At 36.3% G+C, this 12,421-nt stretch overlaps 1 non-coding gene across 1 annotated transcript; it reads left to right on the top strand.

Annotated features, from left to right (window-relative positions):
• The first annotated feature begins 7,055 nt into the window (after positions 1 to 7,055).
• LOC139894916 (small nucleolar RNA R71) lies at positions 7,056 to 7,162 on the top strand. The gene has a single exon (XR_011775392.1). It is a non-coding gene; the product is annotated as a small nucleolar RNA R71 (small nucleolar RNA).
• The last annotated feature ends 5,259 nt before the right edge of the window (positions 7,163 to 12,421 follow it).

Consider the following 12,421-nt stretch of genomic DNA (forward strand, 5'->3'; position numbering starts at 1 on the left):
CGTGAAACCAAACTTTAAAACAACGTAAAATCCCGACCGTCAAAGTTCGTTGGAATGCCCAAGGAAGTACCTTCACTCATATGTATAATTGGCAACCGCAAGATTTCGAGGAAGAAACAACGACTACTACTTCCAACTAAATTTCTGGGCAAAATTCCTTTTAAGGTGTAGGCAATGTAACATCCCGCATTTTTCTGTTAAATTATTTTAACGCCCGTCTTTTTTTTTAGATAATATCTTTCTTTATCTAAATTCGTATAATCCATTAATTAGCGTTTTCAATATTTTCGCTATTTAATTATAACATCTCTCGTTTACTCTAGCGTATCTAAAATATTTCGTTCGGTTAATTCACGCACCCGCTTTTAAACTCGAGGGACTAAGGTTGCCAAAGGACCAAAGTGGCAAGTAGGTCAAAGGGTCAAACCCTCCTCCCCACCACTCATTCTATTTTCTTTTTCTTTTCCATTTTTCTCTCATTTACTACTTTCATCTTTCACCATTTTCATCTTCAACAAAGATTCATCATCTAAATCCAAATCAAGAAGCTAACATCAAAACAAATCGTACTTTTGGAATCCTCTCTTCATCCTCTACGTTTTGGTACCAATTTTACTAATTGGGGTAATGTTTCTAAAAACTCTAGATTTCTCAAATTCATTTTATACACTTGAAATAGTGTTAGTTAGTGTCTATGGCTCTTTTATAACATGAATATATGATTTGTTTGCTTGTTCTTGATGTTTTGAGTAACTAGCATGAACTTGAAAATGGGTTTGTTTAATCCTTGATTTTGGTTGATTAAATGTTGATTAAATGTTAAATTTCATGCATTAAATGTGTTACTATCATCAATAGCTTCGTTTTGGTATGTAGGTTGATTTAGAAAAACTTCATAAAAATAATTGATGAATTCGCGATTCTTGGTTAGGGTTTGATGAACTTTTGATGCTTTGAATACTATGAGACGTTATTGGTAAGTGTTTATTTGTATTGTATGTTTAATTACCTTCGAAACAGCGTATCGTATGTTTAAATTGGATTCTCGAATCATCTTATGCGTTTATGAACTTTGAACTTTTGATAATGAACATTCAATGACTTTTCGATGCGGATTTAATTGCTATAAATGCTAGTTTTGGTTGGTGATATGTTCTTTGTTGTATTCTTTGTCAAAATACCTTTCCAACGATATAAGATACGTGTTTTAAGTGTTTGCGGTCCGTTATTTGTGAGTTGGTGATTTTTGGTTCGAGACTTAACAAAAATTCAGCAAACAGCATCTTTTATGTAGTAATGCGCACCGCGCATTCTTGCGCGCTTCGCGCAATTATGAAGGTACAAATACATAACTCCTGAGACTATACCTAACCTGGTTCCACGCTTTAATGCGCGCCGCACACTCCTGAGCGCACCGCACACTCCTGAGTGCACCGCACACTCCTGAGCGCACTGCGCACTCCTGAGCACACCGCGCATTTCCCCAGGCCAAACATACTCGTGTTTTGTTTTCACAAATTCTTTCCCATTTAACCGCAACTCCGATTAACGTGTAACTTGTTCTAACATGCTTATATATGATTAATTAGCTCAGAAAAATTGTCCGAGACCCGACCCGAACACGTTAACTTCTTAGTTGACTTTGACCAAAGTTGACTTTTATTCAAACTTAACCAAATATTTATGCAATCGTTCTAATCTTCTTTTGTACTTGATTCTTGCATGAAACTTGACAACGTGACTCACATGCTATTTAATCGAGTCGTAACGAGCCATACGATTAATTGAACATATTTCGACCGACCTTGTGTTTTACCCGGTTAATTGATACAACTTACTTGTTTAGGTCAAGGCTAAGCAACTATCATGCACACGTTTACTTTGTGAAGTACATTTATACTCGTGCAACCTAGGTGAGATCATAGTCCCACCTTTTCAACAACTTTTATTCTTTTAAATCGTGGGCTGAGAAACATATAATTTGTTTATATTTTGTACTACTTACTTTTATACTTTGAACACAAGTACGAAAACAAACATTCCACGTGCGAGTTAGAACAGAAATCCTCAATTTAATTATCATTAGTTACACTTGCCAGGTGTAAGTGAGAACTTATGTTGTGTGACCATACGGGTTTGACAAACCCTCATTCGGACGGTTTGCTACCGTTATGCGGATGAAATATATTTTTGAGAAATAGTGTAGGTTCTAACACTATGTGTATGGGGTAAAAGAAACGTTAAGACTTGATAATTGGGTGCTCGTGAATAACAACTTTTGGAATGCAAATGATTTGGATAATCAACGTTATGGAAATACTAAATCTTGTGGTTCAAAAATAACGTTTATAAATACACCTATGATTTCACCAACGTTTTTCGTTGACAGTTTTCTATATGTTTCTCAGGTTCATACTTGGCTACTTGATACATGCTTCCGCACACTTTGATTACTTGCTTGAGTCCAAGCATACATGCATACGCTAGTGATAACACCTTTGGATTTAAGCATACCGTTTACATACTTATGCTATTTATAGCAACCGTGATTTTCAACTTAATATGTCGCAAGTTATTTCATTTATACTTTATAACTTTTGTAAACTTATACATGTTGTCGAACCGTTTGGTTTACTTTAAACTTTGCAAGTCATGCACTTTTCAAATGAATGCGACATAATTTTGGTCAAACGCGTCTCATTTAGGGACTAAGACCACGTAACGGGACCTAAGTTAACGGCGCCATCAATGACGATTTTGTTGGGTCGTTACAGGTCTTCTTCGGCGTTTCTCTTTATAAGTTCTGCTCCTTTTCTCATAACTTTGAATATATATATATATATATATATATATATATATATATATATATATATATATATATATATATATATATATATATATATATATATATATATATAGATTTCATCTCGAGAAACGTTTTGCCGGTAAACTTTTTCAAGACCTTTGCTGTGATACTTGAGAAGTTTGTAACATCGAGTTTATGGAAGAAATCTCATTTTCTGGGTTTTCGAGTGATAGTAAAGATGATGTGGATGAGGTGGTGTGGTAGAAGTAGCGAAAGTGTGAGGGGGTTGTTTTGACAAATGGATAGCTCTTCTGATTATAACCGAATCACATTTCATTACTTGGAAATGCAGATCTAAAGCAAGTTCTAATTTCGAGCATAGACATTGGCACTCTCAACGGAAAATAGTGGAGCATTAAAGATGAATGCCGGTCTTATTTGGGTGCCTCACCATAATCAATTTAGGTCGATAATGCCTAGCCATGCAATGCTCTGTTAGAGATTCGGTTCGTCCTAACAAGATTTCCACGTTACTTAAGCCTTATTTTTATTTACAAATGTTTTAGGTTTTCAAAAATACTTTTTCGAAAAGGCTTTCTTTTGTTAAAAATTTGAAATTTGGCTTAAGAACTTGGAATCTTTGTAATGGTTTATTTTAATACAGCATAAAAAGATTGTACCAACATCCCACACTTAGACGAACATTGTCCTCAATGTTCCTAGTGTATCCCACACTTAGGAGTTTTTGTTGAAGATTTGGGATTATTCGTTTAGTGTTTATTTGAGTTGGAATCCCACACTTAGTGATAAGCTTAGGATGCGGCATAATTATAAATTTGAGCTAGTAGCGAAAAGAAAGGGTACCCCTAGCAGACGTGGTTGCTTGTGAAGAACTGGCTGTTTTGGAAGTTTTGTCCTTTATTCATTGGCTCATTTGTCATCCTTTATTCTTCTACTCTACTTTATTACAAGGGTTGCCTCCCGAGAAGTGCTTTTTTAAGGTCGTTGGCTCGACCTTAGTGATGCTCAAAAAGTCGTCATTCCCCTCTGGTAGTTGTGATCTTGGTCTTCTCGAGGGAATGTGAGTCTTGGTGGGTAAATTCTGAGAAAGTGTCGGACCAAAAGCGGTAACAGGTTCGGTACTTCTCTTAAAGATCTTCTGAAAGATAAGTAGTGTGCAGTTTCGGCTCGTGACAAATCTTGAAGTCCGATAAGAATATGATCCAATGCTCTGCTGATTGATCCATGAATGTCGATCATTGAGGTAGTGCTGGTGGTGATTATCTCTCTGATAGGGTGCTCATTTCGGAGGTCTTCAAACAGTGTCAGAAATTGTATCTTTAATATTTCAAAATCTTCTGATCGGTGGTCTCCACAGTAGGAGTCCGTAGCTTTGCACAGAGTAGTCAAAAGGCGATGCTGAAAAGTAGTGAAGATCAGCCCTGACCCAAGTATTAATGTCACCGTCTTTGAGTATATCTCCCTACATCCAGCCTTGAATGTGAAACTAAGATCCGTAGATTCTTGGAAGATACGTGCTATCTACTTCGTAACGTAGGTGGCAATGTTGAATCGGTCTGGTTCAAGATGAGAAAACGGATTATTGCGTCTTACTTCCTCTGTGACTGCGTCTTGTAACTCTTTGATAATTAGATCGGTGTAGTGATCAATTGTTACATAAATTACTATCCTCTCTGGTGTGCTTTCGAAATTATCTCTCTCCAAGAGGGCGAAAAAACTGTGAATATCCTCGATCATTTGCAAGTCGGAGTGATAAGTCGGGTGTCCGGTGGAATGATCCATATGCTTCTGGATGAGAGTCAGCAGTGCTCGTTGGTTTGCTGAGAACGGAAGTGCAGATCCGGCTAAGGCTTTGTAGACCTTAAAGTAAATGATCCTCTAATCTTGACAAAATCTCATCTCAAGAATAGTGGGAACTACTGAATTGTGCTCTCATTACCTTTCTTCGCGGTAGATATGATCGTAAAGGGTATTGATAATGTCTTGAATGCGTTCTTCTAGGATTTCAGCATTATTGTCTACTCTCTGGAGATAAAGGTTGTATTCATCCTTGATAGCCGTGATTCTTTCGGTTAAGCGTAGCGTGTAATCAATTGTTGATTTATGGATGGCTTCGAGTATCTCTTCAAATTCATCGGTGTCATTGATGAAGGTTATCATGTTGGCGTGAGTGGATATGATCAGAATTCGATCTGAAGAAGAGTCCGGCTCCTCCTGATCTGGTTTGGATATAGAATATGAGTTATCCAGAATGTCTTTGTGTTGCTCTTCCTCGTTATCATCGGTAGAATAATCTTCTGAAGATTCGTCTGATGAACGGGTTTCTGCAGTATCCTTTGCTTTGACACTTTTGGGATCAATTTCTATGTCCTTAACTTCAGCCTTGTCAGTCTTCTTCTTGAAGCGAATGATTAAACTGTGATCTTTAGTCTCAAGCCTCATTAATTCTACGTGACGCTCTGGGCTTGGCGATGGTTTTATCGCAGTTTCTTTTACGTCTTCCATTTCCTCTTCCTCCTCAGATTCTTCCTCTTCCTCTATTTCTTCACTGGGATCCTCTTCTTCCATTTCTGGGTCGTCAACAGACTGTGATTTGACGCCATCTCAATATCTTCAGATGGTGGTGGGGGCTCATCATCGGAAGTGATCTGTCTGGTGGAAATAGAAAACATCTCTGCCTGTCCAGAAAGATCGGTAGGTCGGTCAATTTTGAAAGTGACGCTCTCCCCGTGTGATCGTAAGATCAAGGTTTGATTGTACACATCAATGACTGTCCTATCCGTATTCATGAAATGTCTTCCTAACACTATTGGCGTGTGTAGGTCTTCCTGAATGTCCATTACTACGAAATCCGTAGGATACAAGAATTTGTCGACTTTCACCATGACGTTCTCAACTATGCCCTTAGGATATCGAATTGTATGATCGGCAAGTTGAATTGTCATGTTTGTTGGTGACAAGTCTCCTAACTCTAATTTCTTGTAGAGAGAGTAGGGGATTAGGTTGATACTTGCTCCTAAATTTGCTAGCGCATGAATGGTTCCAGATTGGTAGATTGAACATGGGAAAACGAATCGGCCCATATCTCCTAGCTTTTTTGGTAGAGAGTTCCTGAGTACTGCTGAACAGTCTTCACTCAGTGGAATCTTGTTAGAATCTGGTATCTTTTCCTTTGTAGAGAGAATCCTTTGATGTATTTCTTTTGATTAGGTACTTTGGACACGGTGTCCAGGAATCTTCAGTCAAGTTTGAAGGAATCAAGCTTGGATGGTTCCTCCTACAACCTTCCAGGGTAGGGTACACGAACCGGAGTTGTAGTGGACAACTACTGAGTATACGTCAATTTGTTCTTGATTCTAGCTGACCTTCTCCGTGTTCTTCTCCTGGGATTACTGAGTCTATTTGCTTAGCTTCCTCTATGTGGGGATTTTGGATAGTATTACTAGGCAACCTCCCTTGTGGCCGGGTTTCAAGGCGTTGTGATAACTGTCCGAGCTGCATTTCTAGACTTTTGAGCAGAGCCAGTTGATTTCTCATTAGGATTTCTATCTAGTCTTGTCTAGATGCAGTTCTCTGATTTAACTGTTGTTGTCCTTGAATGAACTGTGTCAACTGATCATCAATTCCGAGAGTAGGGTTGGCTACTTTTGTAATTTGGGTGGTTGGAGAATTTTCCTCTGCTGGTGGACCAGTGAGTGGAAGTGGTTGATCGTAGGTCAATTGAGATTTTTGGGATGGATAAGGTGGGTAACGATAGCAAAAAGGTTGGTTGTTTCTTTGGAATTGGTTAACCCTAGGTTGTTGATTGAATCCAGGATTTGATTGGCGAGCTGGGTATTGAACGTAACAGATTGAACCGTCAAGGTTTTCGTACTCAACTTGATATTCTTCAGTGGGTTGCGGGTTGGTACAGTTAACACAGGCCTGGACCTGGTTAACTTGCTGCGGCTGCGTCTTCAATTCTCTGAGTTGTTTGGTAAGAGACTCCATCTTGTCTGTGAGAGATTTGATGGCCTCTATTTGATTATTAAGTAAGGAGAGTGGTGCAGATGACGAAGTTGTTTCACCACTGTTCCAGTCATGATGATGCATTGTCATGTTCTCGAGCAACTCCCATGCTTCGTCTGCAGTTTGGTTCATCAGATTTCCTTGAGCAGCGGCATCGACCGTCGTCCTATGATTTACCGTAAGACCATTGTAGAAGGTGCAGATTTGGGCTGACCGTTCTATCCGGTGATTAGGACATTTCTTCAGCAAGGTTTTGAATCGCTCCCATGCAGTGTAAAGAGATTCATCATAACTTTGTTTAAAGTTAATGATGTCATTCTTAAGCTTGGTTTGTTTAGAAGGAGGGAAATATTTGGTTAGGAATTTAGTGGCCATCTCCGTCTAAGACGTGATGGAATCTTTTTCCAGTCCTTCGAACCATGTCTGTGCATGATGAGTGAGAGAATAGGGGAACAAGTATAGCCGGACTATATCTTATCCTATCCCTGGCTGCTTGTAGGAATTCGAAAGATATATGAATTTATCGAGGTGAGAATTAGGGTCGTCATTCGGTAATCCATGAAATTGACAACCATTTTGGATGAGCTGTATGATATGATGTTTTAACTCGAACGAGTGACCTTGAATCTCTAAAAATCTGATCGGTCCTCCTCGACCTACAATCGATGGTTTAGTGTTTTCTGCTAAAGTAACGCGTAACGCCATTTGTTTTCTAATTCTTGCTTCCTTACGTGCTTTATAGATTATGGTGTCTGGATCAGGTACAAATAATAACGGCCCTGGTCTAGTTCGGGTTTGGGTCATACACTGGGTATGCCTCTTTTTGTTGTTTTAAATTTTAAAAAGATAAACTAGGTTCCTAATTTAGTCTAAGGTAATCTAAGATTAATCTAAGGTAATCTAAGGTTTTATTTTGCGCGATGTAGTTAGGTCGCAGAGCGTCAGAGTCAGCCACTAAGAGGGGGGGTGGGGGTACTTGTTTTAAATTTATATTTAGCGAGGCCTAAATCGTACTACTCCTTATTATGAGTAAGGAAAATATGACCTAGAGTCGTATTTTTGAGATATCAGTAGAGTCGAACCTATATCTAGAACTTAAGATAATTCTAAGGTGCAGGAGTAGTGGTTGATTACCTAAATTTGAGTTTTCTAAATAATGTAAAGTAAATACGATAAAATTTGTAATTCAGATAAGGCTAAAACAAGTACGTGCTATGATTTCATCAGTTACTTTGCTGACATTATGGAGTGCTGGCTCATAGATAGGCAGTGACCCTGTATTTACTACACTGGTCCTAAACGCCCCTGTCATAAGACATGTCACTGGGTAATGCGATAGGCTTGAAGATTCTGAATATACAGCAACGTCCCTTACCCCCGACGCCCGTGCAGTCTGACTACAGGCATACACGTTCAGACGACTCATCTAATTGAGCGACTTAGTTGGGTGACGTATTAACATTCCAAAATGGTCTAAACTTTCTTAAGTATAATAGAATACTTGGTTTTCCATATCCGAGAGACGTGATGTGTCTCGATGCTTTCGTTAATGATTGGTTTAAAAGATAGTTAGACCCTTAAAAGAGTTCAACCATAAAGAACACCATGGCCAAGTCAAGCTGACTTCCATGAATATGTTCGGTTATCCTAACGGTCCAATCCTTTATGTGTTCGAACAAACAGTTCCTTAATTTACCAAGAATCCCTCAAGCGGGGTGCAATGCTTGAGACCGCGTTATGATGAAGTGTACTAGTCAACACTAACCGTGTTCCATGGCCCTACTTAGCAGAGGTGAATCTTACAACAACCGTTGTGCTTCAGCGTACATGTACGAAGTTTATATGCTTGGTGACTACATCAGCATGGTCTTAAGACCGACAATGTACTAGGGATCTAGTTAGATGTTTCACTACGAAAGAGTCCTCAGTCGGAATCCAAGGCTTGGTGGACTTACTACAACCGGTGTGCCTCAGTCAAACTCAAGTTGTATCTGATAGACTTCTCTTACCAAGGGGTGACACATATAGTGTACTCTGAATCGGGGTTCGCGACTTCCCAATAACAGTAAAATGTCCCGTTCATATTGATTATAAACATTCCATATTAATTGATTTCGTTACGAGGTTTTGACCTCTATATGAGACGTTTTTCAAATACTGTATTCGTTTTTAAAACAAACCATAACTTTTATTTTATCGACAAGGTTAAAAAGACACCACCTAGATTATCCAGAAATGATAATCTAAAAATATCACACTTACACACTACCAATACATATTGGTTTACAATATTAATATGTTACAATAAAATAAATCTCGAATGTAGTTTTTAAACAATATAATACAAGCATGCTGACTCCAAATCTTGTCCATATATTAGCATGCAATAGCGGAAGCTCTTAATAATCACCTGAGAATAAACATGCTTTAAACGTCAACAAAAATGTTGGTGAGTTATAGGTTTAACCTATATATTTATCAAATCGTAATAATAGATCACAAGATTTCATATTTCAATACACATCCCATACATAGAGATAAAAACCATTAATATGGTTTGAACACCTGGTAACCGATATTAACAAGATGCATATAAGAATATCCCCTATCATTCCGGGACATCCATCGGACATGATAAAACAACATCGAAGTACTAAAGCATCCACTACAACGGATGGGGTTTGTTGAGCCCAACAGATCTATCTTTAGGATTTGCGTCAATTAGTAGACTGGTTTACTAATTCTTAGGTTACCAAGTAAAAGGGGCATATTCGGCTTCGATCGTTCAATCATAGAAAGTATTTTCATGTACTTGTGTCTATTTTGTAAAACATTTATAAAGCTGCATGTATTCTCATCCCAAAATATTAGATTTTAAAAGTGGGACTATAACTCACTTTCACAGATTTTTACTTCGTCGGGAAGTAAGACTTGGTCACTGGTTGATTCACGAACCTATAACAAATATGTACATATATATCAAAGTATGTTCAAAATATATTTACAACATTTTTAATACATTTTAATGTTTTAAGTTTATTAAGTCAGATGTCCTCGTTAGTAACCTACAACTAGTTGTCCAGAGTTAGATGTACAGAAATAAATTGATATATATTATCTTGAATCAAACCACGACTCAGTGTATACACGTCTCAGGCTAGATCACAACTCAAAGTATATATATTTTTGGAATCAACCTCAACCCTGTATAGCTAACTCCAACATTACTGCATATAGAGTGTCTATGGTTGTTCCAAATAATATATATAGATGGGTCGAAATGATATGTCAAAACATTTGCATACGTGTCTATGGTATCCCAAGATTACATAATATATTAGAATACATGTATAATACAATATAAGTTAGCTAGGATATGATTAATATAGATTTGTTACCAATTTTCACGTAGCTACAACAATAAAAATGATCCAATCTTGTTTTACCCATAACTTCTTCGTTTTAAATCCGTTTTGCGTGATTCAAGTTGCTATGGTTTTATATTGAACTTAATTTTATGAATCTAAAAATAAAAATTATAAGTTCATAGTTGGAAATACAGGTTACAAGTCGTTTTTGTAAAGGTAGTCATTTCAGTCGAAAGAACGACGTCTAGATGACCATTTTGGAAAACATACTTTCACTTTGAGTTTAACCATGATTTTTGGATATAGTTTCATGTTCATAAGAAAAATAATTTTCCCAGAAGAACAACTTTTAAATCAAAGTTTATCATAGTTTTTAATTAACTAACCCAAAACAGCCCGCGGTGTTACTACGACGGCGTATATCCGGTTTTACGGTGTTTTTCGTGTTTTCAGGTTTTAAATCATTAAGTTAGCATATAATATAGATATAGAACATGTGTTTAGTTGAATTTAAAAGTCAAGTTAGAAGGATTAACTTTTGTTTGCGAACAAGTTTAGAATTAACTAAACTATATTCTAGTGATTACAAGTTTAAACCTTCGAATAAGGTAGTTTTATATATATGAATCGAATGATGTTATGAACATCATTACTATCTCAGGTTTTGTGGATAAACCTACTGGAAAAGAGAAAATTAGATCTAGCTCCAAAGGATCCTTGGATGGCTTGAAAGTTCTTGAAGCAAAATCATGACACAAAAACAAGTTCAAGTAAGATTTCCACTTGAAATAAGATTGTTTAAGTTATAGAAATTGAATCAAAGTTTGAATATGAGTATTACTTTATATTAGAAAGATATCTTACTGTAAATAAGAAAGATTTCTTGAGGTTGGATGATCACTCAAAGTGGATTTTCAAGATTGGAAGTAAGCTAGCAAACTTGGAAGTGTTGTTGGTGTGTTCTTGAGTAGTTGTTTTATAACTTGGTTTATGTATGGATTTATGAACTAGATTGAGCTATATTTTGATGAAGATGATGAAGAACACTTAGAACAAAGTAAGAACACTCGAGAGAGAGTAGTTTGATGCATGTAAGTTGAAAAATGAAAGTGTTTGTGGAGTCTATCATTCACGTGAATATGCAAGTATCATATAGGCTCCATTAGTTTGTTATTTTGTGAGATATTTCATACTAGATGTTAAATGATGGTTCCCACAAGGTTAGGTGACTCATATGGGCTGCTAAGAGCTGATCATTGGAGTGTATATACCAATAGTAAATACATTTAGAAGCTGTGTATTGTACGAGTTCAAATACGAGTGCATACGAGTAGAATTGTTGATGAAAATGAATGAGGATGTAATTGTAAGCATTTTTGTTAGGTAGAAGTACTTTGATAAGTGTCTTGAAGTCTTTCAAAAGTGTATGAATATATATTAAAACACTACATGTATATACATTTTAACTGAGTCGTTAAGTCATCGTTAGTCGTTACATGTAAGTGTTGTTTTGAAACCTTTAGGTTAACGATCTTGTTTAATGTTGTTAACCCATTGTTTATTATATCTAAAGTGATGTTAAATTATTACATTATCATGATATTATGATATATTAATATATCTTAGTATGATATATATACAGTTAAATGTTGTTACAACGATAATCGTTACATATATGTCTCGTTTCGAAGTCATTAAGTTAGTAGTCTTGTTTTTACATATGTAGTTCATTGTTAATACACTTAATAACATGTTTACTTATCATTTAACACGATTAAACATAGTGTAACAATATCTTAATATGATTCATATGTATTTAGTAAGACGTTGTTATAACGATAATCGTTATATATATCGTTTTCGAGTTTCTTAATCCAATAGCCTCATTTTTATGTATATAACTCATTGTTAAAATACCTAATAGGATACTTACTTATCATAATATCATGTTAATTATATACATATCCATATATATGACATCATATAGTTTTTACAGATTTTAACATTCGCGAATCACCGGTCAACATAGGTGGTCAATTGACTATATGAAACCTATTTCAATTAATTAAGTCTTAACAAGTTTGATTGCTTAACATGTTGGAAACACTTAATCCTGTAAATAACAATTTCATTGAATATATAAAAACATGGAAAAGTTCGGGTCACTACAAACAGAGCCAATAACTACGTTCTATTAGTTTGAGTTCAAAGCATAATC

Source organism: Rutidosis leptorrhynchoides, chromosome 2, assembly GCF_046630445.1.
Source record: "Rutidosis leptorrhynchoides isolate AG116_Rl617_1_P2 chromosome 2, CSIRO_AGI_Rlap_v1, whole genome shotgun sequence".
Taxonomy (NCBI): Eukaryota; Viridiplantae; Streptophyta; class Magnoliopsida; order Asterales; family Asteraceae; genus Rutidosis; species Rutidosis leptorrhynchoides.